This window comes from Suricata suricatta, chromosome 10, assembly GCF_006229205.1.
Source record: "Suricata suricatta isolate VVHF042 chromosome 10, meerkat_22Aug2017_6uvM2_HiC, whole genome shotgun sequence".
Taxonomy (NCBI): domain Eukaryota; kingdom Metazoa; phylum Chordata; class Mammalia; order Carnivora; family Herpestidae; genus Suricata; species Suricata suricatta.
This window is the reverse complement of record NC_043709.1, coordinates 114,023,383-114,047,750: the sequence shown is the minus strand read 5'-3', so window position 1 is coordinate 114,047,750 and position 24,368 is coordinate 114,023,383. Positions and strand designations below refer to the sequence as shown.

The window sequence follows — 24,368 nt, the reverse complement described above, 5'->3', positions numbered from 1 at the left end:
GAAATATTCTTTTAATGGTGTCTCTCAGTTTCTCTTGTTGTGCCTTTGAATATTTTATTTCCCTACTCAGCAATATTTGGGACTCACTGTCATGCACACTTTGGCTTGTTTCTTGGTGTATCCCTAAGATGGAAAACAGACAGACAAACACAGAGGGAACAGTAACACACAAACGCACAGACAAATCAAACAAACAAACACATTAAAAGGGGGAAAGAAAATAAAGAGAATGGAGAGGAAAGGGACAAAAAGAGGAGAAGAAGAAAAGAAAAAGAAAAAGAAAAAAAATAAAGGATGTCAGAGACAACAAAGTACAGTGGACAGTCTAAAAGTGTATGAGCAGTTGAGGGGAGAGGTAGGGATGAGATATAGGAGCATATATCTGGATTGCAAGAAGGTAAAAAAAAGGGAGAAAAGAGAAAGGAAAATAAGGAGTAAAAATTTTTTAAAATTTAAGTAAAAAAAAGTAATAATAATAAAAAATACATACAGAAAAAGGTGAAAAGAAAAAAAATTATTAAAAAAAAGCAAAAAAACCCCAGCAGCTTCCCCTCATGGATAGGCATGGTTTAGTGTGGTAGTTCTTGGAGGCTTCTCTCAGAGGTTCCGCCTTGATGTCTGCAGAGATTAGAATGGCTGCATGCCAAGCTCCGCTGAACTAAGCAACTCTAGGCCACTCTAATGAGTCCAATCTCCTTAGGCCGCAGTTGAGCCAAGTTGTATTTTCCAGGCCCTCCACGGTTCAAAGTTCCAGTCCATGCACTTTAATGCTACCACAGATGAGATGTATTTGCTTTGGTGGCTGGCTTCTTAGGGGGAGGAATCGGTTTGTCTTGGCTCAGGCTGCGATTTCAACTGCCCCTGCCTGAGGCGAGATGCACAGCAGGAGGTGAAGTGCGTGTGCACTGCCACAGACCCAACCCCCAGAGGGGATAGTTAGCGTTGGGGGAGGAATGAGTGAGCTGCTGTTGCCGGAGGCGGCACCAGGAGCTGCTGGAAATGAGCTGGGAGCTCCTGCAGCCTGCGCGTGCACCCAGGTCTCCACTGCCACCAACTCCCTGCTGGATCACGCAGAGGTGGGGGCTATTTTTTCCCTGTTGGCACCCGGGATTCAGGTTTTGCACGGCCAACGCTGGGGGTGAGATACACCATGGAAATGAGGTGCGTGTTCCCACTCCCAAAAATGAGGTCGAAGTGAGCACCCCTGACATTGCTGCTGCAGTGGTCACCGAGTCCTCGCCAAGATGGCACTGGGCTGGAAGCTGTTCGTTCCCTTGTGCCACCTGGGTTCGGGATTTAGGCTATTCAGCAGTTATCTATGGAGTGAGCTTCTCTCTCCAAGCGTGGTTAAGCGTTCTTTACCTCTTCCCCCAGAGACAGTACTATGAGCGTGTTCAGTCTCTCAGTCTCTTTCCTTTGTCTCTCAGGCTCCATGCGCTTGCCCTGAGTTGGGCTGGGACTCCCACCTCCCCTGCCCATCTTGGGCTGGCCTGTTTTCCAATCTCCCCAGTTCACACTCTCTCACTCAGGTATCCTTCAGGTTCTCTTCCTTCTGGAGTCCATATTTTCTCCTTCCACTCTTGCAGATGAGAGTAATGTCCTTCTCAGTTCGATCGATGGGGCAGAGGAAGTTTACAGAGCTCCCTTCCTCTCCACCATCTTGGCTCCTCCCCAATTGTTTTTTAAAAGACTATAGCAAACAATGACTCATATAATGCTCCCCAGCCCTTAAAATTGTATTTACATATAGGGAAACTTGCCATCACAGGGTAAGAGGCAAGAAGGTTGCTGGGATTAACACATACCCCACTGCCCAACCACACCCGGCCTTATGAAGGGCATTTGTGCTACACATGCGTTTTTACTCCCCAAACACAAACCTAAGGCTGACAAACATAATAGAGAGCCTTTCCTCTTCTGTTTATGTTTGCAGTGATCATTTGAAATCCCTCAGATACTTAGACTAAGCATGAAAATACCAGATTCCCCTGGAGGTTTATGGCTTTGTATCAAATTAAACCCCAAGCCTCCTCTTTTCTGTTTTTTGTTTTGTTCTGTTTCTCAGATTCAGTTCATCCATCCAGAACTCAAAGGGAAATGAAGATAGGTAAGAGATTAAATATCAACAATATTATAAATGTCTTTTTTTCTCCCTGTAACACATTTTTCACAAAGACTGTGAATTTTATTATTTTTTAAAATGTTTATTTATTTTTGAGAGAGAGAGAGAGAGAGACAGAGCATGAGTGGTGGAGGGGCAGAGAGAGAGAGAGAGAGAGAGAGAGAGAGAGAGAGAGAGGGAGAGAAGGAGACACAGAATCTGAAACAGGCTCCAGGCTCTGAGCTGTCAGCACAGAGCCCAACGCCATGATCTGTGAGATCATGACCTGAGCCGATGTCAGATGCTTAACTGTCTGAGGCACCCAGGTTGCCCACGACTGTGAATTTGAGAGACCAAGAGTAGTATGAAAAAAATGTCACATCGTTTATTTTGCTCTGATATAGGGGGCTTTCATTCTGCTTATTTTGCCTTCTCCCAATTCAGCCAACTAGCCTGGAAACATATAAAGGTATCTAGTTTACTTGTTAGTAACTAAAAAGAACAAGAAAAGAGAGTTTTTTAAGTTTCATGATCTCCAATCTTGAAAGTACTGAATGGATGAAAACTAAAATTAGTTAACCAATCAAAGAAGGGGCAGGGACCTGCATGATCCAAAGTACATGGGAAGCTGTTTGGGGCTCAGAAGTTATTGTTTTGATGTGGTGAATGTTTCAGTTGAAGGACTCCCGTCCAAGACTGTCATCAAAGCTAAAGGGAGAAGTGAAAAAATCACGTAGACCATGACAAGACTGCTGTCTCCCATCACATGAACTATGATCTCAGCCCGATTCCTTGACTAGAAAGAGATTCCAAAAGGATGTATGGGAGCACTTTGCAAACTACAGTCCAAAACATTCAAACAAAAACCTGAACATGATGTGATGCTGGTTTTCAGAAAATACGGAGATGAGAGCAAGTGAAACCAGCTGGGACACAATCAGCACGATCCAGACTCTGTGAAACCCTCTAGGACGAGCAATCCAGTTTTTTAATAAATAAATATCAAAAGGAGAAATAAAGACACGGGGGAGAGAATTCATAGATTATCAACAAGCCATTATCAAGAAGCCCAGTTCATGCATCTGATTTTGGATCTCGAGTCAAACAAAACAGAGACAATGTAATCGTGAAAACTTAAACCCTGGCTGGTCATCGATGTGCGCAAGGAATGGTTGTTCATTTTTTTAAGTCTGATCACAGTATCAAGGTTATGTTCAAAAGAGTCCTTATGGTTTAGAGTAATATCCCGGAATGACAGGATTTGCTTCAGATAATCAGGAAGCAGTGTGTGATTGGATGAGGACACAGAATTCAAGAAAAACCATGACTTAGTAAGATTTGTGTAGATTTTTGAAATTTTCAATTAGAAAAAGTAAAAAAAACAAAAAAACAAAAAACAAAAAAGCAACAACAACGAGACTGACAATGTTGGAGAGACTAAGAGCAGCTGGTGTTCCCAAACACGGAGTGAGAAACGCTGCCATGACTTTGCAGAGCTATCTGGCATTCTGAAATAAAGTACTATGTGTAACTCTAAACCCTACCATCTCACTCCTCGGCATTTAGAAAACAAACTCAGAGAGGCGGAATTACTCTCTAAGTGGCTGTTTAACCCCTCACCCATTGCTTTCTAATATTTTTAAATCGTGGACTCCTACAAGAAATCACACAGGGGCACCTGGCTGGCTCAGTTGGTAAAGCATTTGACTCTTTTTTTAATAGTTTTTTTCTTATTTATTATTGAGAGACAGAGAGAGACAGTGCGAGCAGGGGGGAGGGGGCGGTCAGAGAGAGAGGGAGACACAGAATCTGAAACAGGCTCCAGGCTCTGAGCTAGCTGTCAGCACAGAGCCCAACGTGGGGCTTGAGCCGACGAACCACGAGATCATGACCTGAGCCAAAGCTGGATGCTTAATTGACTGAGCCACCCAGGCGCCCCAAGCATTTGACTCTTGATTTAGGCTCAGGTCATGATCTCATAGTTCATGAAATCAAGCCCCATGTCAGGCTCTGCATTGGCAGCATGGAACCTGCTTAGGATTCTCTCTCTCCCTCTCTGCCCCTTCCCTATTCTCTATCAAAATACATAAAATTAAAAAAAAAAAAGAAATCACACAAACTACATTGGATGAGGGGATGTAAATTCAAGTGGCTGCAACCTCTGTAGGTTATTTTTTGTTGTGTTGTTGTTATGAAATCGTTAAGGTGCATAAAACAGAAGTTTAAGGGACTATCTCACACATAAACAAGAATGTGTGTTGTCGGTCGTACTGAAAATGGAAGCGATATGAATATGCATCAATAGATAAATGGTTTAAACAAAGTGTGGATAATTCACTCCATGTGCAAATGTAAAAATGAATACACTAGATATCGACTTCAATAGTTTTCCAAAACATAATGTTGAATGGAAAAAAAGCAAGCTGCAAGCAACGTTAGTATGATTGATGACAAAAATCATGAATGGAAAAACTGAACTCTACTAGGGAGCAGGCAGTGAATGCAGGTGGGAATAATACAGAGTGTGCAGGTGTACTTGTGATGCTTTGGTTCTTAAGCTGAGTGTAGGTTCATGTATGTTTGTTATATTATTACCTGTCTTATTTGGCATTCTTGAAATACTTAATGAAGAATACATTGAACAAGGTGATGCTTGTCATTAGCCAGCTCTAGTGATAGGCCTGCGGTGGCCAGCCAATGGCACATGATTAACTCATTGCAGAGAGTTAGTCTTATTTCTTACGGTGTTGGTGACTTTTTAAAAATCGAAAAGCACTTTTTTTGGAAGTACAAATCTAATTTGCAGAGTTACTTGATTTTGTGGACTTTGTTGTCCTTTGTGTGAAAAGAATAGTAAGGTCTCCATCCAACTGAATGGTAAAACCTGGAGAGAAAATCCCAGAATGAGATTCTCAGATGCGGGGTATTAAAGATAAGTGGCCAACCAGTGGATGTTTTCACAATAGCTCTATTACTCAAAGCACAGAACTTTAAAAGGTTTGAAAACAAATGAGACATCGAATCTTTGTCGGTACCTACCTAGAACTGGCTTAAGATCAGGGTTTCCCGTCCAACCCATTCTATGCATATTACAAGTTTCTGACTAGTGTCCTGGAGCAACACGGCCGAAATCTGACCAAAAAGACAGTATAGCAGCGCCATCTACTGAACCCTAGATAATTTCACACAGAAACTTGGGAAATGTCCTAAGACAACATGGGCTTTAAACCAAATATGAAATGTAAGTGCAAAGCCTCAGAAGAACTTTTTTAAATGTTATTTATTTTGAGAGAGAGAGAGAGAGAGTAGGGAAGAAGCAGAAAGTGGGAGAGGGAGAGAATCCGAAGCAGGCGCCACACTGTCATCAGAGCCTGACCCGGGGCTCGAACTCACAAACCGTGAGTGAGATCATGACCTGATCCAAAATCAGGGGTCCCATGCTTAACCTACTGAGCCACACGGACCTCAGAGGAACTTTTTAAATCAACGTAATTATTTAACTCTTTAACACTGACTCAAGTAGTAAAGTGCATGTTACAGCGATACTATGCTGACTGCATTTCAAAACGTGAGGCTGGGTTTTATTCCTACAGCCCACTACTCTGCTATACTATTACTCACAAAAGGACTGTCTTAAAATATCTTTTACTTCCGAACTGTGTGCTGTAAAGTGGGTTTGGGGTGTCAGTGCTGGAAAAGTCTCAATAACCCACCTTGTTGGGAGGAGCTCTGGCTTGCAGAGCTGGACCGTCTCCGTGGCTCATGTGGCCACCGCCCTTGTCAGCATGGCACTGCCCAGCGTGTTGCTCGCTGGTACTGGAAGCTACTGCGGGAGCTCAGGCTCCAGCACATCACCCGAGACAGATCGGTATGCTGAGGCGCCTGCCTGGAAACGCCAGTGTTAGGATAAAGTGGCCTCAGGCCCTAATCTCCTGATCGCTTTGGCCTGCTTCAAAATGAAAGCCCTTCAGTATCTTCCCCTTTGTAGCCCTCTTTCCGGAGGCATTTCTTTTGCAGGGTAGGAACCCGCAGGGCACCTCGGGGCCCCTGCTGTCGGAACTGCAATCACCCATCTGTCTAACCCAGCTCGCAAGTGCTGCATGCGCAGAGGCCATGAGCTGGAAGCAAGCCCGGGGCGTGCCTCACAACCGGTTCGCTCCTGCAAAGACCAGAGGAGACCAGTCAGCATCCCCGCGGACCCTGTCCCTAATTTGCCACGGACTCTCCCCTCCGTTGCACGCCCAGGACTCACGCCCAGAAGTGGAGACCTAATGACCTAGGGAAACGGGACACAGGAAGCAGCACGCTCCGTCCACTGCGCCTGCGCACCTGCGCGCCCGCCCCGTCTTTCCCCGCCCCTACGAGCCTAGACGTCGTGGCGCTCCCACCTCCGTGCCTCCAAAAACTTTCCCGCGCACATTGTGGCGGGCAGCCTGATGTCCTTCTCGCTGGGCCCATCTCCCTCCTGGGGGCGAGCTGACAAGAAACGCCATTGGCACCATCCTCAGCCTCGCGTCTGTTTCTACCCAGACTGTTGACAACCTCGAGGTCGCTTTCGGTCCTGATTGTGCCCTACTGGGTCTCCAAAGGCCAAGTCGCGCCACCTCTCCAAACAGTAAATCCTCCATCTCTGAAAAGGATGGCGAGTGCTCACAAAGACTTTGTCGGCTTTTGCAGGCGCGAATTCTAAGGAAGGAGCACGCGTGCTCGGTGTGTGAAGGTGGGGGAGCAGCGGCACTCGGTGAAGCCGCCCCGAGGAGGGCGTGGCACTTGCCCTGCAGTCTCCTCTCTGCGCAGGACAGGAACAGAGGCGGCACGTGCTGGTGTTCCTGGCAAGAGGGAGGGGAGGAGTCCTGGCCACCGATGCGAAAGAGAATAAGATTCCTATGGGGAGGCAAGTTTAAGTTGTCCCTTGGAAGACTGTCCTGAACCTTTTATTTACTGAGCTAATCAATAGGGACATCAAAATCCCAAGAGCGCAACCCCAGCGCTCAAAGGACTGAGGTGGACCTGAGTCTCTCCAATTAGCGGACTCAGCAAAGGACCTGGGCAGAGAAGGGAAACCACAGCTCAGAGAACTGTGTTCACCCTCAGCTTCATGGCTGGTGCTGCATAACAGTCTTGAGCAGGAGGAAGGGTCTGGAAGAAAGCCTGAACCTCAGGGTTCTCAAACCGTCCAATGGCAAGTGTCAGTAGTGGGTCTTAAAGACTTAGAGAAGACTCCTCGGAAATGTGGTGATCCTACTGTACGGCCATTGGTGAGACCATAATCTATTTAGCCATTCGGTTTTTTATTGTTTAGTTATTTCCAGTCTGGGGTCATAATAAATAATCGTCTATGAACATCCTTGCATATGTCTTATGTTGCTCAAATTTACACACTTTGCATGGGCCTATGCCTAGGAGTAAAATTTCTGGGTCACAGATAGAAGGACCACATATTTTGGTCATCCAACCTAGGATATTTTTGAAAGGACAGGTGATATTTAAAATAATTTAAATGTACTTCTTGATGATCACCTTGGTTTCATAAGTTGGTAGACCCATAATAGATTTTTGATTCAAAACAGATTTTCAAAATTCAAACCCCCACCAAAATAAGTATAACTAAGTACCTTAATGTAAAAGTCTAAAAATAAAAAAAAAAAATAGGAATGCCTAGGTCGCTCAGCAGGTTAAGCATCCAACTCTTGATTTTTGGCTCAGGTCATGGTTGGTTGGAGGTCAAGGTTGGATGGAGCCCTGTGTTGGGCTCCATACTGACAGCGTGGAACCTGCTTGAGATTCTCTCTCTCCCTCTCTTCCTCTCTCCCCACCTCTCCCCCGATTGCACACTCTGTCTCACTCTCTCAAAATAAACAAACTTAAAAAAAATTCTTAAAAATATTCAGATTGGTAATCTGCATATATTTTTAAAAAATAGAATAACTATGCTTGGTCATATTCACATATATAAATTAGTTCTGGCCATATCTAGTATTTTTTTTTACATTTATTTTACTTTTAAAAAATTTTTTATGTACACCCAACATGGGACTCAAATTTACAACTCTGAGATCAAGAGTCACATGCTCTTCCAACTGAGCCAGCCAGGCACTCCAGAACATATATTTTAATATGGTCTTATTAATACGTTTTGTAAAACTGCCTGCAAAATGTCTTCAAAGCTGCAGTTAATGCTAAGATAAATGAGATGAGTGATACCGTTAACAGACTCTCCTCCACAGAATGTATTCATCATGCAAATGATCTCTCTGCACCTTCTCAAGTACCTAGTAAGATCAGAGCAAAGCCTGCTAAATGAATAATAATCTCAAATCTAGTTTCTGTCATGTTGAACTGTGTAAATATTTATGCCCTATATTTTCTGCAGATGCTGGCTTTTTGTCTCTATTCAGAATCATCTTTTTAGCAGATATTTTTATAGGCAAAACTTATAAAGTAAGTTGTCTACAAAATTTTTAGGCATTTTGCCACGTATATCTGCAGCAAAATTATAAGCCTTCCCAATTTCATTCATTTCTAGTTAGGATATAAATACATCTAATTAAAAGAATGCCATAAACATGGCAACATGTTTCAAAGTAAAATTTTAAAAATAAATGTCGTACAATATTCGAGTTCTTATTTAATTTGTTCAACACCTCCCCACCCCCACTTGCTTTCAGGGGCATATATTTCTGTACCTTACAGATTGCAAGCTTGGTGCTCGATAATTCAAATTGGTGGAAGTTTCAAAAGCTGCATTTTTTGTGCCCCATTTTTTAACATTTTGATTAAGATTTTCAATAGATTCTGGAAAAATTCAACTAAAATATAGAGAATTATTTTCCAATACCATTGTAGGGCATTAGGCATATTACCAAAGTAATATTCAAATGATTAAATACTTCTAAAGCCTGATTATTAATGGATAGCAAATAAAAAAGATATAGATAGGCATGCTTGGGTGGCTCAGTCAGCTGAGCATCTCACTCTAGTCTTGGCTCAGTCATGATCTCATGGTCGTGAGATCAAGCCCTGCGTGGGGCTCTACAGTGAGCATAGAGCCTGCTTGGGATTCTCTCTCTTTCTCCCTGCTTCTATCCCCCACTCATGGTCTCTCTCTCTCTCTCTCAAAGAAAAAAAAAGATATATATACACACACATATATAATTTAGACAAGAATAACTTCTACTTAGGTTGGTAAAATAGCACATTTTTTATTGTAGCAAAATACAAATCAAATTAAATTTACCATTCTTTTATTTTTTTATGTCTTTATTTTGAAAGAGACTAAGACAGAGAATGAGCAGGGGAGGGGCAGAGAGAGGGAGACACAGAATCTAAAGCAGGCTCCAGGCTCTGAGCTGTCAGCACAGAGCCCAATGCAGGGCTCGAACCCACAGTCTGTGAGATCATGACCTGAGCCAAAGTCAGATGCTCAACTGACTGAGCCACCCAGGTACCCTGAAATTTACCATTCTAACTAAACAGTTCGGTGACGTTGAGTACTTTCGTAATGTTGTGCAAGCATCACATTTTCAGAACTTTTTCATCCTTTCAAACAGAAATTCTGGACCCATTAAACAGTGACTTCTCTCCCCACCCGTGCCTGGTGACCACCATTCTCCTTTCTGTCTGTATAACTTTGCCTACTAGAGATACCTCATGTAAATGGCATCATGCAAGATTTGTCCTTTTGTGTTCGGTTCTTATTGAATGCTAAACAAATGTTTTCAAAGTTCATCCATGTTGTAGCATGCATCAGAATTTCATTCCAAAAGATTTTAAAGCTGAGTGATACTGCGTTAGATTTCTAGAGAGATCTATGGGGAGAGAGATACCTACAGCTATAGATATGTAGATTTCACACTTTGTTCATCCCTTCATCCACTGAGGACATCTGAATTGTTTCCACCATTTGACTATTAGGAGTAATGCTGCTGTGAACAAGTGTACAAGTGTCTGAGTTTTTGCTTTCAGTTTTTTTGAGGATGTACCTGGGGTGGAATTGTCGGATCATATGGTAATTCTGTACTTAATTTTTTGAGGAACTTCCTATGGTTTTCCACAGTGGCTGCACCATTTTACATTGTACAAGGATTCCAATGTCTCCATGTCCTGGCCAACACTTTCTATTATTTTCTACCCCCCCCTCTTCTTCCCCTCCTCCTTTTTCTTCTTCTCCTTCTTCTCCTCCTTCCCACTCCTCCTCCCCCTCCTCCTCCTCCTCCTCCTCCTCCTTCTTCTTCTTCTTCTCCTCCACCTCCTCCTCCTCTTCTCCCTCCTCCTCCTCCTGTAGTAGCCATCCTAGTGGGTGTGAAGTGGATCTCATTGTGGTTTTGATTTGCATTTTTCTTAAAACCAGTAGTGTTGAGTATCTTGGCCATTTATTTATATACCTTTTTGGAGAAATATCTATGTAAGTCCCATTTTACCCATTTTTGAATTGGGTTATTTGTTTCTCTATTGTTATGCTTAAAAGTTCTTTATATATTCTGGATAGTAATCTCTTATCAGGTATATGATTTGCAAATGTTTTCTTCCATTCTATGGGTTTTCACTCTTTTGATTGTGTCCTATGATGTACAAAAGAGTAGCACTATTTTTTCACATACCAGCAAATTGTGCATGTACCGCAACCAATTCCAACTACATTTCTCTTCCTCAGGTTTCTTTTTTTTTAATGTTAATTTATTTTGAGGAAGGGGGGAGAGGGAAGGGAGGACAGAGACAGACAGACAGACAGACAAATCCTAAGCAGGCTTTATGCTGTCAGCACAGAGCCTGTTATAGGGCTTGATCTCACAACCTGAGCCAAAATCAAGAGTAGGGTGCTTAATTGCCTGAGGCATTGAGGCACTCACCTCCACAGGTTTCTTAATTTTAAAAGAATATTGTTTTTACCTCAATGTAATATTCTCCCAAAATTTGTGTTTTTATTATCACCATAAAAATATTATCTGTAGAGGCATCTGGGTGGCTCAGTTAGTTAAGTGTCCCACTAAGGCTCAGGTTATGATCTCACGGTTCAGGGGTTTGAGCCCCATGTCAGGCTCTGTGCCTGGAGCCCAGCTTCAGATTCTGTGTGGGTCTCTGTCCCTCCTCTGCTTGCACTTGTCTCCCTATCTTTCAAATAAATAAACATTTAAAAAATTTTAATAAAATAAAAAATATTATCTTTAGTGTTGAATATTGTTGTTTTTTATTTTACAGAGTGCACACACATGAGCAGGGGGCAGGCAGAGGGGGAGAATGTGAGAGAGAGAGAGAGATTCTTGGCATAGAGTCGGACACGGGGCTCAATCCCATGACCCTGAGATCATGAACTGAGCCAAAATCAAGAGTCCTATGCTCAACCAACTGACCCGCCTAGTGCCAAATGTTTTAAGTGAATTGGTAGTAGCATCATGACATCACCATCATGTCATACATCTTCCCTTTGATAGAATGAATTTTAAAAGCTTTACTTTCACTCCATGAATTACAGATAAAAATTCAACCATTATGAAAGTGATTTTCGATTTGAGGCATCAATGACACTGCTATAAAACCATAATAATTCAACTGTTTGAAAAGTTCTTGTTTTACTAATGGAGTGAACACACTGACAACTTTGACTTCACGTTTTGTGTTTGCACAAGAAAATTTGAAATTTAAAAATGAACAAAATTAATTTGCAATGCCCATTTGATCTTAATTAAAAGGCATGCTTCATGGAGTGATATGTGAGTCTATCTTTTGTGGCTGTGTACAGCCTTCCTAAAGTTGCTATTAATGTATTTGGGGATGTTTCTTCAGTTCGTTTGTGTCTTCTGCTTTTCAGGTGGTTAGTGATAACACTTTGCTCCATGATGAATAATATTTAATGTCATGAAGTATTTTGTAAAAATAATACATTTAGGGGCACCTGGCTGGTTCAGTTGGTTAGGCACCCAGCTGTTGATCTCAGCTCAGGTCTTGATCTCAATGTCGGGAGGTCAAGCCCCATGTAGGAATCCATGCTGGGCATGGCACCTACTTAAAAAAATAAATAAAATAAAATAAAATAAAAAATAATAAAAATAATACACTTGTCATCACCTTCCTTAAGAAAATCAAGCAGTACTTAATTTTTCTATTATATAAGTATGTCCACTTATTTGAACTCATTACTTCCAAGAGAATTTATTGTGAAATTAAAAAAAAGCATTGCCAAATAATGACATAAATAAATGAACTATTATAGATTTACACCATGTAATACATAACAAAACTGTTCTAGAAAGAACATTTGGACTAATCTCAGTTCACTCTTTAACAGACAGCTCAGCCTTCTTTTCTGCACGTATTTCAAATACAGCTAACCCTGTAATTCCTCACCTTTCCTGTTAACCACACCAGCCGGCCGCATACCGGCTTTGTGCTCCATGCAGACCAGTGAGTGAGTGCATAGTGGCCAAGGCACGATTAGTTGGTATTACACCAAATGGCCAGCAGGGGCAGCAGTGTCAAGAACTTATTTTCACCACAGTTCCAAGTCTGGAAAAAGACAGCTATCCATACACTTTTGCATTCCTGAATGTTTATTTTTAAATCAGTGAACACTCTGCATGTGCTTCATCAAAAGGAAATGTTAGTTAGGTGGCATCAGGAGATCACTGGGGAAAATAAAATGCGTTATCTCTGGTTGACTTGAAGATGTAACAATTTGTTACAGTATGAACTCACTCTGTTTACTGCATGTATGTTCCACACACCCCTGGCAAATGGTGGATGAATAAAGTAGACATCCACAAAATGTGTCCTGCCTTATTTATGCATATTAATATCAGTAACTGTTAATGACTGCAACTGTTAATGACTGTGTAACTGTTAATGACAAATTTTTGTTTAAAAGTGAAAAGGTTTAGGACAAATGCTAAACTAAAAGCATTCTGAGAAAATATGCATAAGCCAGCACTGTTCAGAAAGAATCAGGACATGGTCATCTAGTCACAGAGAATGACCTTGCTCTACTTTATAAGATACCAGCAATTCCCCAAAGGGATTATTGGAATTTGCATCCTTACCAACAGCATATGAAAGATGAGAGATGTAATTATCCCACTTCCCCACCAACATTTCAGACCATTTGTCTTTTAAATTTTCACCATTTTGGTGTATAGACAGTGGAGATACATTTTGGGTTATTTTTACTTTACCTGGTTGATAATGAGATGGAACACATGTTTACTGACTATTTGAATATACTTTTTTTTGAGGTGCCTGCTCAAGCCCATTTGTCTTTTGGGTTCTGTGTGTGCGTGTGCGTTTTTTTTTTTTTTATTGATTTGTAGTAGTTCTTAATATATTTGATAAATAAGCCACTCATTAGGTACATGTGTTGTCAATATCTGTGCTACTCTCAAATTGCCTTTTTGGCCTCCAAGTGGTTTCTTTTGGCAGATGAACGTTCTTAATTTTAATATAGTCCAATTTCCTATTTAAGTAATTTTTCCTTATTTTGAAGGTCCTGAAGATATTATACTATGTTATTGTTTTAAAGCTTTTTCTCCACCTGTCATCTTTAGGTATATAATCCTACCAGAATTGATTTTGGTTATAGTTAATAAATAGGGATAATGCTTTCTTTTTTTCCTTAATGTGATCTATGTGATAGAGTATCATTTTCACACACACAAAAAAAATGCCCTTTGCCTACTGAGTTTCAGTGGGCAATTCTGTCACAAATCAGATGACTATATGTTTAGGTCTGTTTCTCAACTCTATTCTGCCCTGATCTGCTAGACTTTCCCTATGCCAATAGAGCCTCCTGTCCCAGTACTGTAACTTGGTAAATAGTTCAGTTTCTGGTGGTGTAAGTTTTCATATATGTACTTCTTTTTTTTTTTTTTTTTTAAGTAGGCTCCATGCCCAGCGTGGAGCCCAAGATGAGGCTTAAACTCACAACCCTGAGATCAAGACCTGAGCTGAGATCAAGAGTCAGAGGTTTAACCAACTGAGCCACCCAGGGGCCCCTATAGGTGCTTCTTTTTAAAGACTGGCTTGGTGATTCTAGGTTCTTCACATTTCCAAATAAATGTTAGAATTAGCCTGTTCATTTTATCCAACGCCAAACAAACCCTGCTCAGATTTTGATTGAGTTGCAGTGCATCAACGGATCAATTTGGGATGAATTGACAATATTGAACATTCAAACTAGGAACATGGCATATTCCTGTTTATTTAGGTCCTCTGTAATTTCCCTCAGCCATACTTTGTAGTTTTTAGTGTAGACATTGTCAACATATTTTTCAGTTATACCTATATATTTTACAGTTCTTGTGTTATAAATTCTGTTTTTAATTTCATTTTCTAATTGTTAATTGCTAGCATATAGAAATGCAATTGATGTTCATATTCTGAATTTGTGTTCAACAACCTTGTTAAAGTCACACAAGGCCAATGTTTTATTTATAGGTACCTTTAGGGTTTTTTATGTACATTATTACATAATATGTGAATAATAGCAATTTACTTTTTACTTTATAATCTTTATATCTGTTTTCCTTCATTATACTTTATATATACCTTGTTATGTTGGCCATGACCTCCAATACAATGTCACAGAGAAATGGTGTTAGTGAGTAGGTCACCACAGGAGAAAGGCATTCAGTATTTCACTGTGAGGTACAATGTTGCCTCTAGGGCCTGGGAGATAGATACCTTTTATCAGATTAAGGAAATCTCTTTCCACTCTTATTTTACTGAGAATTTTGAAATTATAAATGTTACCAAATGCTTTTTCTGTACATATTAGATTATCATATAGTTTTTCTATTTAACTCTCTTGTTTTTGGTAAATTACATAATTTGACTTTTTAATTTTATGCTAACTTTGCATCCAGGACTAAATCTCTGACTTTGTTGGGATTTATTTTTCTCCTTTGTATAACTGGATTTAATTTATATTTTTTTGCTTCTATGTTCCTGAAGGGAATTAGTCCGTAGTGGTCTTCTAATATCCTTGTCATATTTTGTATCAAAGTTGTACTAGCCTCATTTAAAAAAGGCAAAAATCATTCCATTTTTTTTCTATTTTCCAGTAGAGTTTGTATAACATTGATATGTCTTCCTTAAATGTTTAGAATAAGTCACTAGTAAAATCTTATGGCTTGGATTTTTCTTTGTTGGGTGGTTTTAAATGATAGATTCCAGCTACTTAACATACATAATACTACTGAATTTTTCTATCACTTTGCTATCAGTTTGGATAAGCAGTGTTTTTTTTTTTAAGGTATTTGTCTTATTTTACTTGTTGAAATGTATTGGTAGAAAGTTGTTCATAATGTTTTCTTAGCATGTTATTATTATTGATAAGATGCATAGTGATGTTCTCTTTTTATTTCTGATATTGCTTGTGCCTTCTCCTTCCCTCTGGGTCTCCCATCTTGATTTTTCTTGATCTTTCTTGCCAAAGATGAATACATTTTATTAGTCTTTTTTTTTTTTTTCTCAGTGAAGGTCTGCTGGTAATTGTCTATGAAAGTATCTTTTTTCATAACAGGTTGAGAAGGGTTTTTACTGAATGTAGTGTTCTGGGTTTCCAGTTATTTCCTTTCACCACTAAGATGTCATTCCATTGAATTACAGCTTCATTGTTTCTGCTTTGAGGTCAGATGTCACTCATTGCTTGTTTGAGGGCATTATGTTTTATCATCCTCCAGGTAGCTGTTTCTTGGAACTCCTTTTGGCTTTATTTCTTCAGCAGTTTTACTATGCTGCGCCTACATGTGGTTTCCTTCATACGTACCCTGATTGGGGATCATAATGCTTCTTGAACCTGGTGTCTTTTTCAACAGAACCATAGAAATTTGTCTTGCTTCCTTCTAAATAATTCTGGCTTTCAGGGTGATGATTAATTGATCATTTTTCCATCTGTAAGATGATGAAAAAAATCCAGAATATACACAGTAATTAGAGACATGGAGATTAAAATATTAATTTTATTCCTATTAAATCTGCCATTGAAGGAAAAACTAATCTCAGTTTACAAGCAGATTTCTCATGTTCCATGTGAAGTCTAGACCTCAGGGCAACTTTCCCAAGGGAGGCTTCATCTGCAGACAAAGCACCTTTCCTCTGAATTACTGCCTTCCACTTATTGGAACATAATAGTGAGAGGAAAGAGGGAAGTGATCCTTTAATCTAGAAGGGAAGTCATGTGTGCTTACCCCATGGAAAAGTGAACTGGAAACTAATAAACTCTCTGTGGGCAAATAAGCCAAGTTTCTCCTTCCAGTCTATCAGTTAGATAAGCCACTTACCCCTCCGGTAAAAAGGCATATTCTCACTCCTAAGGGATCAAGTTAAAACTCCCCCACCCCATTCCATGGGGAAAAACAGCCTGAGATAAACATTTTCCTTCAAGTAAATGATATAGACAGTAAGGGGTTTTGTCTGTTTGTTTGGCTCCTAATCCAGAAGTTTAGTGGATTTTTTTAGTGTATGCCTTTGATTGTCTGGAAATTCCTAGAAGCTTGATTCAAAATCCTTCAGCCTGAGAAACACTCAAATGTAGTATAAATATTTTCAAGTTTCAATTATAAAAAAAAAGCTCATGGTTGGGGAGATAGCACAAAGTAATAGACTCTGTGAACTAAGTCAGGAAGAGGGGATCATGGCAAGTCAGAATGAGCTAAATTGTGAAGAATAAAATAAATACTCAAACTCCCAGCGGTGGAAACAGTGGGGGTAACAAGGTGAACTTGGACTATTCATATTGTTTTTTTATTTTTACTGCTTTATACTTCCTATTAGTACAATAAGAGTAAAGTCTCTAAGATGTCTAGATCAAACAGTCCATGTTCCTGAATTGATTAATAGATCATAGTATACCCTAGATTCCTATGAACTACATATTCCTTCCATGGATGATGTCATGAACTGAATTATATTTTACCAACATAGATATGTTGAAGCCCTAACCACCAGTAACTGAATGTGACTGTATTTGGAGATGGGGCCTTAAGAGAGGTAATTAAATTAAAATTAACAGGCTGTTAGGGTGGGCTATAACCCAATATGATTGGTGTCTTCATAAGAACAGGAGATTGAAAATTCTAGCAAGACACCAGGAGCATGTACAGCATGAGGTTGGCCATTCACAAAGCAAAGAGAGAGCCCAACACTGTACGGGCACTGTGATCTCGGATTTCTATCCGAGAACTGTGAGAAAATGGATTTCTGTTGTCTAAACCACCCAGTCTATAGTGTTTTGTCATGGCAGCCTGAGCAGACTGAAACAGATGTGGGCCCTTATTAAAACTTCATTAAACCAGACCACCTTGATACCAGTCTTAGTAAGATAACACAGTGAAAAGGAACATATCCAACTCCCAAAAACTTAAGAAAGTAAGAGAAGTCTTCCCTGAATGCCTCCTGAGGAGCCAGCAGAGGAGAAATTAGATTGTGCAACCCACACAAAAACTTTCTTGATATTTCTATTAATTTGTTTCTCTCTCCTGAAGTCCCACACCTCATGCTTACCATCTCTTCTTTCTCTCCCTCTCTCAAAATTAAACAAAATGAGGATCTCCCCTAAACTCTTCTTCTAAAATTTAAAAATAAATTTTAAGTTTATTTATTTAAGCAATTTCTACACCCAACATGGGACTGGAACTCACAACCCCAAGATCAAGGGACCCATGTTCCATCAGTGGAGCCAGCCAAGCACCCCTTCTTCTAAGATATTTTAACCTCCCTGAAACTCTGTGCATTTTCTTATTATCTAAATTTATTTTTTTAAGTTTATGTATTTATTTTTGAGAGAGATTGAGTACACACCCAGGGGAGAGGCAGAGAGAGGGAGATACAGAATCCAAAGCAGACTCCAGGCTCTGACGTGTCAGCCCAGAGCCCGACGCAGGCCTTGAACCCACGAAGTGGGAGATCGTGACCTTAGCCGAAGTCAGATGCTGAGCCACCCAGGCACCCCCATTATGCATCTAAATTTAAACTTATGTAGACTTCTCCCAGTCCTTTACACCTGTCCTTCCAAGAGCATAAATAAAAGCCCATTAGTAAATGCTAGCAATCCTTAAATATTTCCTCCTTGAAAACCAGGAAAGGATGGAGAATTTCTAGCAGATATAAATTAGTATCTTTAATGTCTCTTTCATTATTTATAACAAAGTAAACCACACTGGAATTTATGTTAATGTAATGATTTTTGCAAAGCCCCTAAGGATGGGGGCTGGTTGCCAGGGGAACCAACCATGAATACAAGCTTGGAATTTTTCAGACACCCCCCCACCCCACCGATTTCCAGGAGGGCAGAGGAGCTGGAGGTTGATTCAGTCGCCAGCTGTCAATGACTTAATCAGCTGTGCCTATGTACAAAAGCTTCCATAAAAAACCCCAAAAGAGGGTGTCTGGAGAGCCTCCAGGTTGGGGAGCCCTTGGAGATGGAGAAGAGTGGCACCCCTGGAGAGAGCATGGAAGTTCAGCACCCCTTCCCACATGTTTGCCCTATTCATCTCTTCTATTTGGCTGCTCCTGAGTTCTATCCTTCTATAATAAACCAGGGATCTAGAAAGTAAAATGTTTCTTTGAATTCTGTGAGCCACTCTAGCAAATGAATCGAACCCCAAAAGGGGCTCGTTGGGATTTGCAATCTATAGCCACATGGTCAGAAGCACAGGTGACACCCAGCACTTGTGACTAGTGTCGAAGGGGGTGGGAGGGAGCGGTCCTGTGGGACAGAGCCCTAACCCATGACCTCTGATGTTATCTCCAGGTAGACGGTATCTTAATTCAGTTGAATTGCAGGACATCCAGTTGGTGTCTGAGAACTCTTTGGTGGGGGGGGAGGGGCGGGGAACCCCACCCCTACATCAGAGTTGGGTACAGAATTTGCTCCATGTGCCATTTAGGAAAATTCAGTATTGTTCAGAAAGTAAAAATTTGGGGGCATCTGAGTGGCTCAGTCAGTTGAGCCAGGTCAGGTCATAATCTTATGGTTCATGAGTTGGAGTCCCACATTGGGCTCACTGCTGTCAGTGCAGAGCCCGCTTTGTATCCTTTGTCCACCTTTCTCTCAGCCTGCCTCTCTCTCTCTCTCTCTCTCTCTCTCTCAAAAATAAATAAAACATTAAAAAAATAAAGTGAAAATTTCAATAAGCAAGTTTTCAGGGATGGCAGTGTAAACTACCAAAACAACCATCTTGTGGTTTTTTGTTTGTTTTGTGTTTCCTAATTTGCTTTCTTTTATTCACAAATTACCAGTTTCTTGAGTAAATCAGAATAGGTTATTCTGATATCATGTAGAAAGAACTTAGTGTAAATACTGAATCATCCAACAACAAAACTAAGGCAATGCTACATTTTATAGTTAAATTATTCAATGACAAAATTTGAATAAGTTATTGTTTTAAGAGAAAAACTCATGCTTTACTGTAGGAAATAACAGGAAGTTCCCTGAAATAAAAACAGAATTTTGAGAAGCATACTGAACTCCGATGAGTCAATAGAAACATATTTAATGTTTTACAGGTTTGCAGAGATGAAGTCTGCAATTCTATGGCAGGCTCGATACTCTTCCATAATAAATACATCAATGCCAAAAAGGAAGAGAGAGGATCAGCATTTGGTTCCCTTCCAACTGGAATAAGAAATTATTCTAATATTAACAAGTAATTTTGCTTATGATAGATCCTCCCAAGGAAATAAAGATGGTTTACGTAAGGAAAGCCATCAAAACAAAAGCATCCACTCAAGAGAAATCAGCAAGAATTGCTGAGCAGCTACTGAAACTCTCAGCCAATTCCAGCAGGAAGTGCAAACAGTACTTCCTACTTCAGAAAAATACATCTTATCTCAGTGATTGTTCATCAAGACATGAAGCCAGCAACGGTTCAATATTCTGTTTCAGAAAGGAGAGCACAAGAGAGTTACGCTTACAAATCTAGACGAGAGACCCATCATCACTAGCCCTGAAAGTTCAATTATTTTTTTAATGTTTATTTATTTTTGAGAGACAGAGCGTGAGCAGGGGAGGGGTAGAGAGAGAGGGAGACACAGAATCTGAGGCAGGCTCCAGGCTCGGAGCTGTCAGCACAGAGTCTGATGCAGGGCTCAAACTCGCAAACTGCAGGATATGACCTGAGCTGAAGTTGGCCACTTAACCCACTGAGCCACCCAGGCACCCCCTTGGCAGTTCAATTAAATGTGTTAAGCCATCCCAGGAATAATTTGGGGGATAAAAGATATAGGAAGTTTATGCACCTGGAAAGGACCAAATAAAACCTGGAGAGTTAAATGATCCTGTGTGTGCCATCCGAAATGCCTTAACTTTTGTTTACATAAGAATCTCAATTAACATTGGGGCAGGGGTCTGAGTGGGTATCCAGGGAAATCTGAATCCACATCACCAGCCTACCAGACTCCTTGAGGACTGGGACCTCGTCTTATCTATCCCCAAGGACTCACAGTACTAGGCCTCCAAGATGTATTTCAAGTAAAGTGTATTAAACCGGGCACCTGGTGGCTCAGTCCCTTGAGCTTCCAACTCTTGTTTTAGACTCAGGGTCATGATCCCAGTGTCGTGGGATCCAGCCCTGCGTCGGGCTCCACTACTGAGCATGAAGCCTGCTTAAGATTCTTTCTCTCTCCCTCCACCCCTCTCCCCTGCTTGTGTGCTCGTTGTCTCTCTCTCTCTCTCTCTCTCTCTCTCTCTCTGCAATTAAATAAATAAATAAATAATAAAGATAACAAATAAAATACATTAAACCAAATGGTATTTATCAAACTTATTATTTAGAAAAGGACAGAAATTAATAATGACAATTTTCCTATAGTTTTCATTTGAACAAATGGAGAACCTTCTCTTGCATATCCCTTGGTTCCTTCTCTCTGCTTGACACCAAGCACCTGAAGGAAAAGAAAGCTGTCTTACTGTGTCCGCACTGTCAGTCTAGCATAGTAAGAGTTCAGTGACTACTTGCTATTTCATTTTAGTTTTTTATTAATTTTTTTAAATTCTTTATTTATTTTTGAGAGAGAGACAGAGTGTGAGCAAGGGAGGAGCAGAGAGAGAGGGAGATACAGAATCCGAAGCAGGCTCCAGGCTCTGAGCTAGCTGTCAACACAGAGCCCGATGCGGGGCTCGAACTCATGAACCATGAGATCGTGACCTGAGATGAAGTCGGACACTCAACTGACTAAACCACCCAGACACCCCAGATGACTACTTTTTAAATGAATGAACAAATAAATGAATGATTCCTTAAATTCTATCTTATTAGAAGTTATAATGCTGTACTGCTACAAAAAATCTGGTTAAAGAAATTGTGTCAGAGGAACACTGAAAAATATAACCCAACACAGGATGGGATAACAAGTAAAATTAAGGAAGCACGCGCATCTTATCTCCATCCAGGATAAATTTTAAATCCAAAACAGATATTCTGGGGGTGCCTGGGTGTCTCAGTGGTTAAGCGTCCAACTTTGGCTCAGGTCATGATCTCATGGTTGGTGAGTTCTAGCCCCGCATCAGGCTCTGTTCTCACAGCTTGGAGCCTGGAGCCTGCTTCAGATTCTGTGTCTCCCTCTGCCTCTGCTCCTCCCCCACTCACACTTTCCACCTCTCTCTCAAAAATAAATGAATATTTTAAAAAATAAAAAACAGTGAAGTGTCAGCAACAACAAAATATTAGTAACTACATTTAAAAAAAAATAAAACAGATATTCTGGGATCCACAAAATTGCAAAGGACCAAAACTGCAAAGAACCCAGACCTGTCTGACTCCAAAACCTATGCTCTTTATTTTTTACCTGAGATACAATTACATATAACGCTGTGTGACTTTAAGGTGTACATCCTGTTCACAAATACGTATGCAAATATTGCAATATAATTACCACTGTAGGGTTTGCTAACACCTCTATCACAGCACATAATTATCATTTCTGTTTTGAAGTGGGAACATTAGGATCCAGTCTCCTAGCAACTTTGAAGTTTATGGTAGAGTATTATTGACAACAATCACTATGCTATCTACAAGTTCTCCAGGACTTATTTAGCTACTGGTTGCAAGTAAGTACCTTCAACATGTCCCCAGTTCCTCCATCCCCAAACTGCTGGTACTCTGGAGATTGGTACCATTCTATTCTGTGTTTGAGTTCACCTTTTTAAATATTCCCCATGTAAGTGATATCATACACTATGAGTCTCTTTCTGTCTGACTTATTTCATTTAGTATTATGCCTCCGAAGTCTATCCATGTTGCTGCCAAATATCAGTTTCCTTCTTTCTCATGGCTGAGTAATACACCAATATCACATTTTTTTATCCACTCATCCCTTGGCACACATTTAGGTCGTTTCTGGATCTTGCCTTTTGTGACTAATACTGCAGCGAACATGGGGATATCTCTTTGATATTCTGTTTGCCTTTGGGTACGTACCCAGAAGTGGGATTGCTGGATCAGATGGCAGTTTCATTTTTAGGTTTCTGAGAAACCTCTGTACTGCTTTCCATAGTTTAAGCCCACGGTATTAATCACCCTCCTAAATTGCCCTGTAGCCTAGGTTGCTTGTTGAGATCCCAAGCTCGATGTGGTTAATCTTATAATAGTGCCCTAAGAGGCACTATTATAAAAAATAATAGTGCCCTAAGAGGCAGGAGATTGGTCTGTCTTCTGCTACTGAATTCTTGCTTGTCTTTGCCTCATTACTAAAGCTAAAGAAAGAGGATACTGACAATTCCCCTTCATCAAAATGTTACGTGATTAAAAATGAAATCATACAGGGGGCGCCTGGGTGGCTTCGTTAAGCATCCGACTTCAGCTCAGAGTATGATCTCGTGGTTTGTGAGTTCAAGCCCCATGTCGAGCTCTGTACCGACAGCTCAGAGCCTGGAGCCTGCTTCTGATTCTGCTTCTCCCTCCCTCCCCTGCTCACACTGTGTCTCTCCCGAAAAAAAATTTTTTTAATGAAATTTATGTAATTTTTAATTTTGACTTTTATGGATACTGACTTATGACCGTGGTGCAGGCAACCTGGGGGTCAGGAGTATAAACTATGACCCCAGATTTTAAAAATCTTTTATTCTAGCTAAGGAGGACAGAGAGGCAGGGCATCATTTAATAATTGCTAAGCAATTCAATATGGCCTGCAAATACTGTGTTCTTTTGCTTGGAAAGGAGGGTCCACGAAGTCTTGTTTGCGGTGTGACCCACCACTAGAATGGAGCGAGGCATGTAATCAAGCCTCTGTAAATATCTGTTAAATGAATAATTGTGGATTAGTCTGTTCAGACTTGAGTTAATGCACTCTGGGGACAAAAATGCTATTAACATTTATTTTTAGAATCTTAAAAAAGGCATTCCCCTGTACTTGACCATTTTTGATCCAACTGCCCTCCTTTTGTATCTCCTCAATTCCTGGGTCAGCATGTTAGGAAATCCATGGTGCCTATAATCATGCAACCATGAGAGTTTTAAAAAGAATATATCTAAGGAGAGAGCTTCAGCTTCTGCAAATACGGTATGGACAGGATCGCCTGAAAGCTTCACACTAAATGTGCTAGGTCAAATATGTAAAAATCACCCTTGGACGTGCATAACTGAACTTGAAAGATAGTGAGGTAAATTCTAAGACGGAGAACAAAGCAGGAACACAAGTCGGTTTAGGGCAGGTAGACCCCGAAGCCAGCTGTCACATTAGGGCACCTGCTGATAACAGGGGAGTCAAGGCACAGCAGATACTAGGAGCTCAGGCAGGGCAGGAAGTCAGATGACAGCCTCCCCCTGTCCCTGCTCAAGATCATGCAGGGCCACAGCCTCAGAGAGAGCGTCAGGGAGAAGAGGCATTGTCCTGGTTGGGGCCATACAGAGGAAACATGACTGAGTGTAAGGAGGGAGGTGGCTCTCCCGATCATTGTGTCCACAGGAAGCCTGGCACAAAGGTCTGGAATGTAAATTCCCTCTATTTGTAGTCTGGGAAACCACAAGCCAGGAATTTCCTTCTTAAAAGGCACCAGCAGAAGCAAGTGTAATAGGTCTCTGGAGAGCTGGATCTTCAACCCATTCTGACACCCAAGAGACCACAATCTGAGATTTTATCTTAAAAGCGGTTTAACGCGCTTGAATGGATTATATCTTCCAATATGGCCTGAAGCATGGCTGACCTCCTTCGGCCATGGCTGACCACCCTAGATGTCCTGGAAAAACACAGAAGCAGCTGACCCCCAAGCTGGAATGGATTTTCTTAATTCCTTGGTTTCTAGTGGAAATGCTAGTGGGAACTGTAATTTTGGATGCAA

At 40.8% G+C, this 24,368-nt stretch overlaps 1 long non-coding RNA gene across 1 annotated transcript in view; it reads left to right on the top strand.

The window, feature by feature from the left end:
* Positions 1 to 24,368, top strand: part of LOC115305606 — a 45,020-nt gene that overhangs the window by 1,739 nt on the left and 18,913 nt on the right. Inside the window, exon 2 of the long non-coding RNA XR_003914882.1 lies at positions 22,024 to 22,139. This is a non-coding gene — a long non-coding RNA (uncharacterized LOC115305606). The remainder of the gene's footprint in view (positions 1 to 22,023; positions 22,140 to 24,368) is intronic.